Raw genomic sequence first — 16,081 nt, forward strand, 5'->3', positions numbered from 1 at the left:
TTAATCGTATTTGGACGTGCCCATGACAAAGCCACAAGTTGCTCGACCATATGATGTGTGTATGAGGAACGGTGTATCACTCACAGCAATGTTATACGGCGTAAGAAGATTAGGCCGAGAAACATCCTAACGGACAGGGACTGGAGACGAGAATCACACCTTGCCAAGAAAGTCGGTTTCAAACCCGACAGGAATTTCTGCTGTCAGTGAATGCAGTTCCATCTCAACCAATTTCTGGCCGAATATTGTGAAGAGAACAGCATACAATGGACATTTGGAGTGAGATGCCTCACAAAAGGCCATTACTCGCAGAAACTTATAAAGCTGGAATGAGATTTTCACTCTGCAGTGGAGTGTGCGCTGTTATGAAACTTCCTGGCAGATTAAAACTGTATGCCGGGCCGAGACTCGAACTCGGGACCTTTGCCTTTCGCGAGCAACTGCGGGCAAGTGCACACAGTTTTAATCTGCCATGAAGTTTCATAACAGCGCACACTCCGCTACAGAGTGAAAATCTCGTTCTGGAAACATCCCCCAGGCTGTGGCTAAACCATGTCTCCGCAATATCCTTTCTTCCAGGAGTTCTAGTTCTGCAAGGTTCGCAGGAGAGCTTCTGTAAAGTTTGGAAGGTAGGAGACGAGGTACTGGCAGAAGTAAAGCTGTGAGGAGCGGGCGTGAGTCGTGCTTGGGTAGCTCAGTTGGTAGAGCACTTGCCTGAGAAAGGCAAAGATCCCGAGTTCGAGTCTCGGCCGGCACACCGTTTTAATTTGCCAGGAAGGTTCAACTTATAAAGCTACACGTCTTCAGTACACCAAACGACACAGAAACTCGACAGTAACAGACTGGAGGCTTCTAATGTGGTGCGAACAGTTGTAAATTTGATCTCTTTTCAAACACTGGAAGGCGAAAATTGCACCGACGACCCAATGAAGCATTTTACTCGTAAAATGTGTAATTAGTGTGTATTAATGCTGGTCATTCCATGGACTGTAATGTAAATTGTGCCCCATACTTCATACTTCTGTGATGTGATCATCAAGGAATCAGTAGAAATACGACATTCTGAGAACTAGATTAGTCGAGACGATTGATTCCATTTGAATACCGCATAGACTGTTGTCATAGGTAAATTTCTTACTATGCGTAACTGATATCTTACTAAGACATGAAGATGATCGGTGTAATATAGATAAGGCAGCTATCTAGACATTAGAAGTGCCTGTTCTGTCGCACATGGAGTGGTGTCTCTTCTGTCGGGACACCACTTGCGATGAAGCAGCTGGGACATATGCATGAATAACTGGGGTGTAAGGAATGGAAAGGAAACGGACAGGAAAGAGATAGGAAGGAAATGATGACTTCCAGCCACAGAGGGCGCCATGGGAATGCAAAGGCGGGAGTTGAAACTGTGTCGGACAGGGTTCAAATGGTTCAAATGGCTCTGAGCACTATGTGACTTAACATCTGTGGTCATCAGTCCCCTAGAACTTAGAACTACTTAAACCTAACTAACCTACGGACATCACACACATCCATGTTCGAGGCAGGATTCGAACCTCCGACCGTATCGGTCACGCGGTTCCAGACTGAAGCGCCTAGAACCGCACCGCCACACAGGCGGCTGTCGGACAGGGACTCGAACCTGGATGCTGTTTCTCTAAAACGCTTGCCTTAACTGCCTCGGCCACCTGGACACGCTTCTCGCTCGCTGCACCGCAACGGTCCTCGGCCATTAATCCCTACACGCAGATTTCTCATTACAGTAGGAATTCCGACGTCAGTCGTGCATCTGCATCAAACTTTTTCATGAAACAGCTGTCGCGCACATAGAATTATGCATATGAGTGGTGTCTGTTCTTTTGGACATGTCTTCGGTCTGGAATCTCATCCACTGGAGTAGAATTGTCTTCAGTGATGAATCCCGCTTCGAACTGAACTCCACTGACCATTGAAGATGTGTCTGGAGACGCCCCGGTCAACAGTGGGACACCAACCTGACTTTCGCCCGCTATACGTCCCAACAACTAGGAGTGATGGTGTGGGGTGCAATTTCATTTCATAGCAGGACCCCTTCGGTTGTCATCCGCGGAATCCTTATAGCACAGTGGTTCGTCAACGATATTCTACGCCATGTTTTGTTGCCCTTTGTGGAAAGCCATCCAAGGGTTACATTTCAGCAAAATAATGACCGCCCGCATATGCTGAGAATTTCTACTGCATGTCTTTGTGTTTGCCAAATTCTACCAGCAAAGTCGCCGGATCTCTCACCAACTGAGAACGTGCGGAGCATTATGGGCAGGACCTTCCAACCTGCTCGGGATTTTGACAATCTAACTCGCCAGCTGGACAGAATTTGGTCGGATATCTCTCAGGAGGACAATTATAACTCTATCAATCAGTGCCAAGCCGAATAACTGCTTGCATAAGGGTCAGACACGGACCAATGCATTACTGCCTTGCTGAATTGTGAAGCTCTTTCTCTTGAATAAATCATTCAACTTATCTGAAATTGAAATCATTTGTTTGTTTATACATGTACATCACATATGATTACTGTCCAATTCGGATAATTCTTTCGTGCTGCGTCGCAATTTTTGTCTTAGAGTGTATGTGCCCAAGCTGCTACATCGCTAGTGGTGTCTGTTCTGTCGGACATGTGCGACAGAAATCTACGTGAAGGAGGTAAATGGGCGAGAACGCTTCGGTGCGGCGAGCGGGAAACTGGAATTTTGGGTCTGACGGAAAGCGTATCCATGTGGCCGAGGCGGTTAAGGCAACCGTTCTAGAAAAATTGATCACTAGGGTTAGTGTCCTGGTCCGGCACAAATTTTTAACTCTCGCTGTTTCATTCCCGCTATGCTCTGTGCGGCTGGAAATCATAATTTCCTTCCTACCTCTTTCCCCTCCCGTTTCTGTCCCATTCCTTTCAGCCCAGTTGTTCATGTAGAAGGCAGATTGCACCACAGAGCTTTCGTAGCAACGGACACTTACAGCCGAGCCGCATCCACTAAGTAGCTCTTGCACAGCTTAGAAGTACACCATGCGAGCGCCGGCAGGGTACTTTCGCCAGTGTACGTTTGAGGATAGCCAGAAGACTGTGCTGAAACGCCGTGGCAAAAAGTAGTCGACATCCTGCAATTCTCCCGAAATTCCATGGAACAACTGTCTCTTTGTCCGGGGAGAGCGTCATCCGACAGAGAGAAGACAAGAGGCTGAAAGTGAGGGACTTAAATTGACGTAGGGTCATCTTCGGGCTGGCCACGGCCGAGCGAGGTAGCGCAATAGCATGACAAGATTCTGGTCTCGTATTGAGGAGGGGGGGGGGGGGGGGAGGCGGACGTCGGTTCAGTTCAAATGGCGATTTCTTAAGGTTTTTCATGATTTTCTCGAACCGCTTAAGGCGAATGCCGAATTGGTTCTTTTGAAAGTGCACGGCATATTTCCCCAATCCAAAATAGCGCTCCATTCCTAACGACCTCGTTGACGATAGGACGTTAAACTCTGATTTGCTTCTTTTTTCTGTTGACTGCTGTGTACAGTGGCGGTCTGATTGCTGATGGGGGCTCTCAATAATGTATATCTGTCCAGACTGCTGATAAGTCGTTATGTGAGAATTACATTAATTTTTGTATACTTCTTTCACACTGGTCACTTTATTTTCCGGCATTATGAGCTGAGGACGTGTTTCAGATGGGAAGCATCGTTAGGTAAGTGCAAGACATTTATTGGAGGGCGAAAACGATGTGCAACTATTACATATTACAAGTGTGCCATTAGACTATTTGGTGTAATTTGGCATTGTCTATACTTATTGCACACGTATATAATTTTGGATTTAGTAGTAACGCCAATAAAGTTTAGTCCTCCAAACGTTAGCGTATCGTATAAGATTTTGTGTATGAGACGTCGAGTCACTTGGGTCACGAAATACCTAAGCGCAGATATGGTTCTTTTTGCCACTGTTGGGGCTATTGACAGAACACTGCCACGTAATTTATTTTAGATATTATAAGGAACAGTCAAATCAACACGAGACAGATGTAAAAAAGTAAATAAACTGTTTATTATTTCAAAAGTAATCGCCATATCTGTTGATATATTTATCCCACAATGAGACAAACCGATAAATACCTTCATGGCAAAATGTGTGCTGCTGCTTACGGAAACATAATTTTACCCAGGCTTGCACCTTTTCGTCCGAAGCAAATCTACAGCCACGACTGCCTTTCTTTACCGCTCCAAAAATGTGGAAATTGCATAAGGAGAAATCGGGACTGTATGGCGGATGTGTAAGGGCTTCCCAGCGAAACTTCAGCAGCGTACTCGAAACAACCTTGGCAGCGTGTGGGCCTGCATGTTGCTCATGCGAGTTCCATATTTTTGGAGCCCTGAGGACAGATATTCGTTACCGTCGATTTGCTTCGCACAAAGAGGTTAAAAAAATGGTTCAAATGGCTCTGAGCACTATGGGACTTAACAGCTATGGTCATCAGTCCCCTAGAACTTAGAACTACTTAAACCTAACTAACCTAAGGACATCACACAACACCCAGCCATCACGAGGCAGAGAAAATCCCTGACGCCGCCGGGAATCGAACCCGGGAACCCGGGCGTGGGAAGCGAGAACGCTACCGTACGACCACGAGCTGCGGACGCACGAAGAGGTGCATGCCTGGATACAATCATGGTTCCGTCGCAACGGAAACATTTTTCCCTGAAGGCGTGAATCATTTTGTCTAGCATTAGGAGTAAATGATGATTACTTTTGAAATAATGAACAGTTTATTTACTTTTTCCGTCTGTCTCATTTTCAATTTATTGCCTCTCATATGAAGTGCATAAACAGACAATGTTCTAATAGGAAAAACACAAGTTACAGTATCGAAAAAGTTTAAACATTAAACGCTCTCTAAATACGGCATTCCGTTTCCTGTAACATTAGTGCTCATGAATGCATATTACCTCAATTGTTCCAGGTTGCAGCAACTGCATTTCGAAATAAAGCCTCCACACCAGCACGGCCAAGACAACACATCCGCTACTACCAACGTTCGACAAGGAGGTAATGGCCAGCGCGGACTTCAAATGGTTCAAATGGCTCTGAGCACTATGGGACTTAACATCTGAGGTCATCAGTCCCCTAACTTAGAACTACTTAAACCAAACTAACCTAAGGACATCACACACATCCATGCCCGAGGCAGGATTCGAACCTGCGACCGCAGCAGCAGCGCGGTTCCAGACTGAAGCGCCTAGAACCGCTCGGCCACAGCGGCAGGCTCAGCGCGGACTGACTACGCGACAACAATATTAATGTTGGTGAGTGGATCCGTGTCATGAAACGTGAAAAACACCAAAAACACTACAGAACCAAATCCAGGCTGACCTACAAATTTCACAAACTGCGCGCTAAAAGCCTCATTCGACCATCGGTACTATCGACACCACACATCGTTTGAAAATGGCAAAACCGTGTCTGCGAGTAATACAGTACCGGTGTTCCTTGTAGAAACGTTTGACAGTTCATGATGATACATAAAAAAGAACAGGCGACTTCATTCACCGTTATCCGCAGCGTGTGGTCTCGCGGTCGCGTTCTCGCTTCCCGAGCACGGGGTCCCGGGTTCGATTCCCGGCGATGTCAGCGATTTTCACCTGCCTCGAGATGACTGGGTGTTTGTGATGTCATCATTTCATTATCATTCATGAAAGTGGCGAGATTGGACTGAGAAAGGTTGGAAATTTGTACGGGCGCTGATAACCGTGCAGTTGAGCTCCCCACAAACCAAACAACAACATCATCAGCATCATCATTCACAGTGTGATCATGGGCACGTCCAGAGTCGGTAGCTCATTTCTGTTACTTTGTCACTTCTCCTCGTGGGCCCATTTTATTATGCTGATTCCATACAACCGATTAGCAGCTACGCACCATTTTATTTCTACGACCGAGAGAAGTGGCCCAGTGGTTAACACACTGGAATAGGATTCGGGAGGATGACGGTTCAAACCTGTGTCCGGCCTTCCTGATTTAGGTTTCCCGTGATTTCCCTAAGTTGCTTTGGGCAAATGCCGGGATGGTTCCTTTGAAAGGGCACGGCCGATTTTCTTCCCCTTCCTTCCCTAATCCGAGCTTGTGATACGTCTCTAATGACCTCGATGTCGACGGGACGTTACTCACTAATCTCTTCCTCCTTCAATTCTATGTCACGTGATCGTCTGGTATCAGTTCTGCACATACAAGAAGTATTAGTTTACCTTATTGCACATTTAATTTTACAGCCTTAGGCTATGGTATTATACGGAGTGATTCTTATTAACTTAAAAACCTCCGAAGTGACATGGATGATACTGAGACAAGTAATTTAATACAAGACACACGAGGCCTCAAATATCGGGAAATAATCCAAAAATGGATGACAAATGTTGAACATAAGACGCCACAACATGACGCATCTCGCCGCACGAACAGCGGTTGAGATTATCGGTCTATCGCGCCCGATCATCCCAACCCAAGTCAAGTATTGACGTCGCAGTGGCTATGGGCCCACGTGCGCGATTTACGCACGTGGAGATCAGGGTTCTAGTCTTGCGTCTGGCAGGCAGTATGTTTTTCATTGCGTCAGACAATCATGTGTTTAGATTCAGGTAAGATTTATTATTTTATTTACCGGCCTCACAGTCTCCGCTGGTTCATTGCAAAGTAAGGTACAACAAAATGTACCGTATTGTGTCACATGTCACATGTAAGGTTCCGAACTGCGCCATTACCAGTAAATGATCTATGTTTTCTTTGCTAAATAGTGTCTGTAAACAAAACCAGAAGGGACGAAAGGAAAGAAACAGAAAATAAGAACAGATTTTACTAGGCTACAGCGTGGATGATACTTTCGTGACTTCTGCATTTACAATAGACCAGATTTACAAATGGTGTTTTAAATTTTCACCGTTTGCTCGAATGTAAGTATTGCATCGCTCAAACATCCCTCCAAGCCCAAGCACTGGACATGCGGCGAGGTGCGTCATCTAGTGGCGTCACATGTTCAACATTCCTCACGCATTTTTCGGGTACTTCCCGACATTTGCGACCCGACGTGTCTCATATTAAATTAGTTGTCTCAGCGTCATCTACGTCGCTTCCGGGGTTAAACGTTAGTAAGAATCATCTTGTGTGTGTGTATATTAGGTTACGTTTTCCATTGCTGAAACTAGTTTAATACTGCCCTATGTCCATTAATATTCTCAGCATTTGTTCGAGGGTACGCGCCATTATTTTACAGTAGGTTCAATAAGAAATTCGGTCTTAGGTTCCAATTGCTTTATTTCCTCAGTTTTCGTAAAATAATATCATTATCTCTTTTAAAAGTTCCTTTGGTAAATTACTACTCAGGTCTCTTAATTAATTATACAGGGGGTTTCAGGAGGAATGGTCGATATTCAGGGACATGACAGGAACGCTCGTTTGAGGGAAAAAAACTTCATATAGACATATGTCCTATTCCGAATGGCTTCAGAGACAGAACACATTTAATGTACATTTGTTTTTGGGCTAGTGGTGCGCACGCATGTATCTTACCCACTCATTCTAGCTTAACGTACCTTGTTGCTTTCAACCTCTTTGCTCGGGATATACGTCTGCCATTGAACTAGACCCTTGAACGAGCAGTGGTCCATGGTGCGTTGTGTGTGAAATAGTGCGAGCGATTGAGAGTGTACCAGGGAAAGGAATCTGTTAACTGTGTTTGTACCAGCGCTAACGACTCGTAAAATGCTACACATCTACAAGAATGAAGACTATGCATATATGGTGTATGTTTACGTCTTTTGTGATGGCAGAGCCCCTGCTGATGTCGATGAATACCGTGGGCACTTTCCGACAAGTCGAATTCCTTTTTGTAGAGTGTTTACCAGAGTGTCTTAGCACATTTCTTGTCACTTTCTTCCATCAATACTCCTCACTGGCCAAGGCAAGTTTGCACGGAATGAAGTCAACACAAGTAATAATCATCGATAGTCGCAGGAAAGCTGACGCGCTACAGTGGAGATCAATTTCCTTGATAGGTAAGTCATTTTAGAAGAGCAAATGACCGGAATACTTGAATTTTCTGGAAATGACCGAGCTCTTCCACATATTACCAGACGTTTGAGGAAACAATCAATCGCACTTACCCTAATCGCTGGATTCGACGTGGTAGTACAATTAACTGGCCACCAATATAGCCAGAGCTAGTGTTTTGTTTATGGAGTTGGGCGAAATCTGAGGTGTAAGACCGAAAGGTAAATATGCGAGATAATGCGCTTGGTCGCATCACGGACACTGCTGCTCTCATTAGGGAACTCGCAGAGGCACTCAGACAAACAACACAGCAGGTTCTCCCTAGAGTGCGCAAATACACTGAAGTTGGCCGTGGGCTATCCGAACATTTACTGCGAGCTGCACAACAGTTGCAACGTGACGTATACGATAATGCTTAAAGGTGAATGTGTTAAAATACGTATTTTTTAACTGATACTTTGCAAAAATCATAGTGTAATGTTTACTAACAGTTCTACATGTCTACAAGTGTAAACCCGATAATATGTTAAATAATAGATAAAATAAATAACTATGTACATTAAATGTGTTCTGTCTCGGAAAACATTCAGAGCAGCGGTATATATTCATACGAATATCTTTGCTTCAGACGATCGTTCGTGCCATATCTCCGAGTATTGACCATTCCTCCTGAGAACCCCTGCATAAATTTTAGAAGTTTGTTCTTCGTTTATGGGAAGAAAAATCTGGTAAAATTGTAAGGGAATTCCGTCCAACCCTGGGGATTCACTGTTGCGGTCTGTTCAATCGTGTCATCCAGTTCTCCTTCGTCGATGTCTGTTATTAAATTCCCTTTTTGGTCTGTTCTGAGTCTCCCTTGTATGTTTCTTGCTATTCCTCGCTTCGAAATTTTCATAACTAGATAAACTGTTCGATATACAACTGATATACAACGGGACTTCAAAAGCTAAGTTACTCATTATTATGGCAGGTTAAGTAGCTTTTATTTCATACTGCACTACACTTCAAGGCGACACAGATACATGACACGATTTGTCAAAACTGCCACCACGTTTCTGAAAACACCGGTCGGTAATCGTTCAATTCCTAGACGACAGAAATCCGCTCATTTGTCACAGAGCCGTCTGAAAAGCCCTATGTGACTGTCCTCTTCGTTGGAAAATCTTTCCTCGACATGTCCTTTCATGTTGCAGAAAATATGGCATGATGTGGGCTTCCCGATCAACACAACTCACGTCTGTGCAGCCTTGGTCAAATTTTGGCACCATTTCGCTATGCCTGGGCACCTTATTGCATCTGTCCCATATACCACCAGAGTTTCACGGTGAATCTATATACAATTTAGACGTTTTTCCCACAAGAATTGTACTGTCCTGTACACTTCAACTTTGGAGGATGTTTCCAGTTCCCACGTCATTTAAATAGTACACTGTGATGTACCTATTATCCGTACCACAGCAAAACTGTCTCTGCAGGAAACCCGGGACATGTACCCTCTTCTGATAGTGCGCCTCTCTTGTTTTCACAGTCTTAGCGTGGGACTCTGTGGGTACTTACTTTTTGAAAGCCCTACGTAATTACACACTGATCAGCCAAAACATTATGACCACCTACCTAATAGCCGGTATGTCCACGTTTGTCACGGATAACAGATGCGACGCTTGGTAGCATGGAAGCAATGAGGCCTTAGTAGATCGCTGGAGGGAGTTGGCATTACATCTGGACACACAAGTCACCTAATTCCCGTAAACTACGCGGAGAGGAACGATGAGCTCTGAAGCCACGTTCAATCACATCCCAGATGTGTTCGATCTGGTTCATAACTGGCGAGTTGGGGGGCCAACACATCAACTGGAACTTGCCACTGTGTTCCTCGAACCACTCCATCACACTCTTGACCTTGTGACATGGCGCATTATCTTGTTAAGAATGCCACTGCTGTTGGCAAACATCATCGTCATGAATTGGTGTATGTGGTCTGCAACCTGTGTACGATACTCCTCGGCCGTCACTGGACCCATGGATGCCCACGTGAATGTTCTCCAGAGCTTATCGAAGCCGCCGCCAGTACAGGCGTCAAGTAGCTGTTCCACAGGAAGACGACGGATTCGCGCTCACCCATCGCCATGACGAAGAAGGTATCACGAGTCATCAAATGCTGCAACGGTCTCCCACTGCGCCAACGTCCAGTACCAGTCGTCGAGTCCACGCAGGATAATGTGACCGATGCGCACTAACCCTTTTTGCATCCAAAGCTCTGCGAGAGTTCATTCGTTTGTTCGAAAGGGGAGGCCGAAAGTGTTTGCTACCTCTCGGCCGGTCGGCATTGACGGAATCGAGGCGCATGGTGTGCAATCTTTCTCAAACAATTTTACAAGAACTATTCGGTAAAAAATTTATTTTGCATATCAGGTTAATGATGATGTGCCTATCATTTCGTTAATGGTCCTACACTACTGGCCATTAAAATTGCTACACCACGAAGATGACGTGCTACAGACGCGAAATTTAACCGACAGGAAGAAGATGTTGTGATATGCAAATGATTAGCATTTCAGAGCAGTCACACAAGGTTGGCGCTGGTGGTGACACCTACAACGTGCTGACACGAGGAAAGTTTCCAACCGATTTTCCATACACAAGCAGCAGTTGACCGGCGTTGCCTGGTGAAACGTTGTTGTGATGCCTCGTGTAAGGAGGAGAAATGTGTACCATCACGTTTCTGACTTTGATAAAGGTCGGATTGTAGCCTATCGCGATTGCTGTTTATCGTATCGCCACATTGCTGCTCGCGTTGGTCGAGATCCGATGACTGTTAGCAGAATATGGAATCTGTGGCTTCAGGAGGATAATACGGAACGCCGTGCTGGATCCCAATGGCCTCGTATCACTAGCAGTCGAGATGACAGGCATCTTATCCGCATGGCTGTAACGGACCGTGCAGCCACTCCTCGATCCCTGAGTCAACAGATGGGGACGTTTTGCAAGACAACAACCATCTGCACGAACAGTTCGACGACGTTTGCAGCAGCATGGACTATCAGCTCGGAGACCATGGCTGCGGTTACCCTTGACGCTGCATCACAGACAGGAGCGCCTGCGAAGGTGTACTCAACGACGAACCTGGGTGCACGAATCGCAAAACGTCATTTTTTCGGTTGAATCCAGGTTCTGTTTACAGCATCATGGTGGTCGCATCCGTGCTTGGCGACATCGCGGTGAACGCACATTGGAAACGTGTATTTGTCATCGCCATACTGGCGTATCACCCGGCGTGATGGTATGTGCTGCCATTGGTTACACGTCTCAGTCACCTCTTGTTCACATTGACGGCACTTTTAACAGTGGACGTTACATTTCAGATGTGTTACGACCCGTGGCTCTACCCTTCATTCGATCCCTGCGAAACCCTACATTTCAGCAGGATAATGCACGACCGCATGTTGCAGGTCCCGTACGGGCCTTTCTGGATACGGAAAATGTTCGACTGCTGCCCTGACCAGCACGTTCTCCAGATCTCTCACCAACTGAAAACGGTTGCTCGATGGTGGCCGAGCAACTGGCTCGTCACAATACGCCAGTCACTACTCTTGATGAACTGTGGTATCGTGTTGAAGCTGCATGGGGAGCTGTACCGGTATACACCATCCATGCTCTGTTTGGCTCAATGCCCAGGCGTATCAAGGCCGTTATTACGGCCAGAGGTGGTTGTTCTGGGTACTGATTTATCGGGATCTATGCACCCAAATTGCGTAAAAATGTAATCACATGTCAGTTCTAGTATAATATATTTGTCCAATGAATACCTGTTTATCATCTGCATTTCTTCTTGGTGTAGCAAATTTTAATGGCCAGTAGTGTAATTATTGTGATATATACATGGAAGTAACACACTGCGCGAACTTTGAAAAAGTTTGCAATGAAGAATAGGGGTCGCTATGATTTTGCATTTGGTTTATATCACATAGTATGTCACATAATATGTTGCAGCATATGAAATTTAGCTAACATATCCAATTTTCTTATTTACACTTGGGTGGAGGTCTCTGTCACCAGCCTCGAAAAAACTGATCTGATGCAGCACACATATTTGCGATCGTGCCGCGCCAGCGATAAAGCCAGAGTGAAAAATCCACAACATTTCTCATATTTCATAAACGGTTTCAAATATAGAAATGAGATTTTGGCAAATGATAGTACGCAAAGAGGAGAATATTTTGCCATATGGTTATTATCCAAAACTGTATTATCTACTGCGCTATACCACTACCTTCAGATTTTTTCGATGAAATAATGTAATTTTTAGAGACCATCGACAGCAGATGAAATGAGAAATGGTATGGGTTCTGGAGGAACGTAAGTGAAGACATTCCACATTTATTTTGTACAGAGGATGTGCTTTTTTTTCACAAGCTACTGACCTTACTTTTCCTTAAAAATCACTGTTTCAGTATTCTCTCGCAATTGCGTCTCCACACGTTACTGAGTTGACATTGTGTAAACTTCGCTGTCTTTTGGCAAAAGAAGCACATTTTAACTCAGCATCGAGAGAAATGAGTAGGGATTACTCAAAATTCGCCACTCATGACGTTTCTCGGAAAGTTACAAATCATTAACAAGCAAAGCGAAATAAATCCCTGCATTTTCAGCAGACTTCTTTTTAGGTACTAACCAAAGCAAGGGTGACAGGTTGTTCTAAATAATCACCATGCACATGTGGGCGTGGAGGGGTCCCACGTAATATTTAAAAAAAATGTGAGTGTAAGCTTCAGTTTAAAACGGCACTTCCCCTCCAGCGCTCGGCATCTCCCCTACACCGCCTGCCTGTAACCACCACCAGTACCGCTCTCCCCACACATGCCCTGCTGACTGCGCATCTATGGCCATGGTATTCTGGGCTAGCTCTAGTTTCCCATGACTTGGTGTTTACCTTGGCACATGATTGCATCATCGACTGCAGAGGCCCATCGTTACGAGTGTTCGGTGCACTGTATGTTCAAACATACTTGTACTCTGCCCAGCATTAAAGTCCGATATTAGTTTTGCAACATTTCGCCGCCTGTTCTGTTTTAGATGTCTGCCCAGCCTACGTCGTCCGACATGTGTAATGAGGGGTGGACGAGCAACTGCAGGACGTCTGGACGTGCTCTCACCTTGGTTTCGCCATGTGCTGAAGACACTCACCGCTGTACTTCTCGAACACCCGCCAAGTCGTGCATTTCCGATCTGCTCGTGCCGTGCCTCTGGGCCATCACAAACTATCCTCGGTCGAACTTAAGGCAGACCGCGAGCCTTCTCAATTTTACACAAAGACAGCACACTCACTGATACTACATGCTCCGTGTGTGTGTCTGGGTAGCAGTCATTCCTTGCTGGGTAACGCTGCATTATATCGATAATAGGTCGGTGGTCGTAATGTTCTGGCTGATCGGTGTATATTGCTTCCTTAATTACTTTTTGTTTTGTTATTGTCGTTCCATGGTCTTTTTCAGGCTCTGTTAAAGTTTTTCTGTTTTCTATTTTGATCACACGTATATTGTGGTACTCTGATATTGCATTTCCTTGTATTAAATTCTGCGTTTGTGCTCTTACGTTGTATCCTTCTAGTTGTTCCCTCATTAGAAAAATTATTTTGGCTCTATCTCTTTTAATTTTCGCACGATTTTCGATTATTTTTATTTCAGGTAGATAAAGCTTCTTCAGGCATCTGAAACGAAATTCTATTGTGAATGCAAAACACGTGACACTTGCATAATATCCTACAATACAGGGTGTAGTGAGTATAAGAGCGGCTATTTGTAGATGTCGTACCTTAATATGTACACATGAAAGTGTGTTGGTTGTTTTTTCTCTACATCGAGCAGTCTTCGCACAAACACTTCATATAATTTACTACCTGATGTGTTCTGCATCGTCGTAGCTGCACCACTAAGTAGACTACACCTGTCAGTATAGACTAACAGTTTTACGTCCACATGTCCACACTTCAACATCTGACCTACTGACCTACTACCCAGGAGGGTAAAATAAGCACAAATGGCTTGCTCTTGCCACATGATTTTGGAGGTACTACTCAACATGAAAATAGATTACTTGTAATAGCTGTAATTATTAGTCTGAAAGTGACGTAAATGCATCTACATCTACATGGATACTCTGAAAATCACATTTAAGTGCCTGGCAGAAGGTTCATCGAAAGACCTTCACAAATCTCTATTATTCCAATCTCGTATAGTGCGTGGAAAGAATGAACACCTATATCTTTCCGTACGAGCTCTGATTTCCCTTATTTTATCGTGGTGATCGTTCCTCCCTATGTAGGTCGGTGTCAACAAAATATTTTCGCATTCGAAGGAGAAAGTTGGTGATTGGAATTTCATGAGAAGATTCCGTTATGTTGTTCAGTAGTCCGTCCGCAGTCACCAATACAAATTTCTACACTTATACCTTTTACACCCTGATCTTGTATTCAGTTGTGAAACTTTGAATTTCCAAACTACTTTTGCCTGTCATGTCTAGTGCTGTTCCATATTATATGTCCATATGATGATTTTTGCTTCAAATGGTCGTTCGTGCCATAGGGCTGAATATTGATCATTCCTCCTGGAATACCATGTATAAACCTAAATTATTGTTCTTCATTTTTGGGGAGAAGATATGGTAAAATTGTAAGGGAATTTCGTCTGATCCTGAGGGTTTACTGTTGGGGTTTGTTCAGTCGTGTCTTCCACTTCTTCTTTGTCGACGTCTGTTAACAAACTCTCTTCTTAGTCTTGCTTGTAAGTTTCTATTGTGGCTATATTGCTGATGATTTCCAAATAACAGAACTAGGTATGTTGTCAAGCTTTCCGTCTCTTGTGGCTGTTGCTGTTTCAGAAAGGTTAGTAAATAGTAATACCTCAATGTTTCGTTGATGACTATAACAATGCCCTTGCTATACGGGCGGCTTTCTGTATGTTTTAGGAATACCCCTTCTTTGATAGTTGTTGCGGTTCCCATTTCTGCTCCTCTTCCAGGACTTAACTATGACATTATCTTTTAATTTGGTTTAGTTGCATGTGTGTGTGTGTGTGTGTGTGTGTGTGTGTGTGTGAATTCCTAAGGGATCAAACTGCTGACGTCATCGGTCCCTAGACTTACACACCCCTTAAACTAACTTATGCTAAGAACAACACACACAACCATGCCCGAGGGAGGACTCGAACCTCCAGCGCGAGGGGCCGCTCAATCCGTGACATGGCGCCTCAGAACGCTCGGCCACTCCGCGCAGCAAGTTGTATGTCTGTCGCCTCCTGTCGTAAGGCAATATTTGTTAGCACCATATAAAAAGTCTTGCAGGATACTTTCTTGGAATAATGAACGTATTCTGTTAACGTTGAGTGTTAGTGTGTAATATAGTTGAGGTCAACCTGTTCAGAGTGATTTAACATTCGTCATCGTTGAAGCTGTCCAAAGTATCGGCTCTTCTTAATATTCCATTTTGGGAGGCTGGGAGGCGCTGCCTGCTCTGCTCCTCTCATCTTCTTGGTAGCTTATTGTTGATAACATAATTTCATGCAATTCACTCATTTGTTTATCTTTCTCCATTCCTTCTGTTTCGTCCTCCTACAATTTCCTGAGAGTGTTTGTTGATTATTTCTTTGTGTCATCACTCTTACTAACATCTCCTTCCCAGAGTGAAGTTGTGCGTCAGTCTGTCGAGAGATTCTCTGTTTGTTGTCCTCCGACTGAGCACGCTTTATACAACTTGATTAACGTTTGTTGTTATTTTCCGTTTCAGAATTTTCAGGTGTCCTTGCACTTCGTTAATCCCATTCGGCTTCTCACGCGTAAGATCCACTATATTTTCTACATTTTGTTTGACTATCTTTCGCTTGTTATTTTTCCTTGGAGAACTGCTGTCTCCTACATTTTTAGAAATTTCTTTGTGGCGTTCAGTTTTTTTGTGTAGTTCTGTACGTTGTACATCAGACGGACTCCTTTTTTGGTGTTATACGTCCTGTTGAGCATCCGTAGCGGCTTCTA

At 44.4% G+C, this 16,081-nt stretch overlaps 1 protein-coding gene across 1 annotated transcript in view; it reads right to left on the bottom strand.

Annotated features, from left to right (window-relative positions):
* The window catches only part of LOC124722394 (Golgi-associated plant pathogenesis-related protein 1-like), an 87,391-nt gene that overhangs the window by 25,184 nt on the left and 46,126 nt on the right, over positions 1–16,081 (bottom strand). The window lies entirely within an intron of this gene.

The sequence above is a fragment of the Schistocerca piceifrons genome, chromosome X, assembly GCF_021461385.2.
Source record: "Schistocerca piceifrons isolate TAMUIC-IGC-003096 chromosome X, iqSchPice1.1, whole genome shotgun sequence".
Lineage (NCBI taxonomy): Eukaryota > Metazoa > Arthropoda > Insecta > Orthoptera > Acrididae > Schistocerca > Schistocerca piceifrons.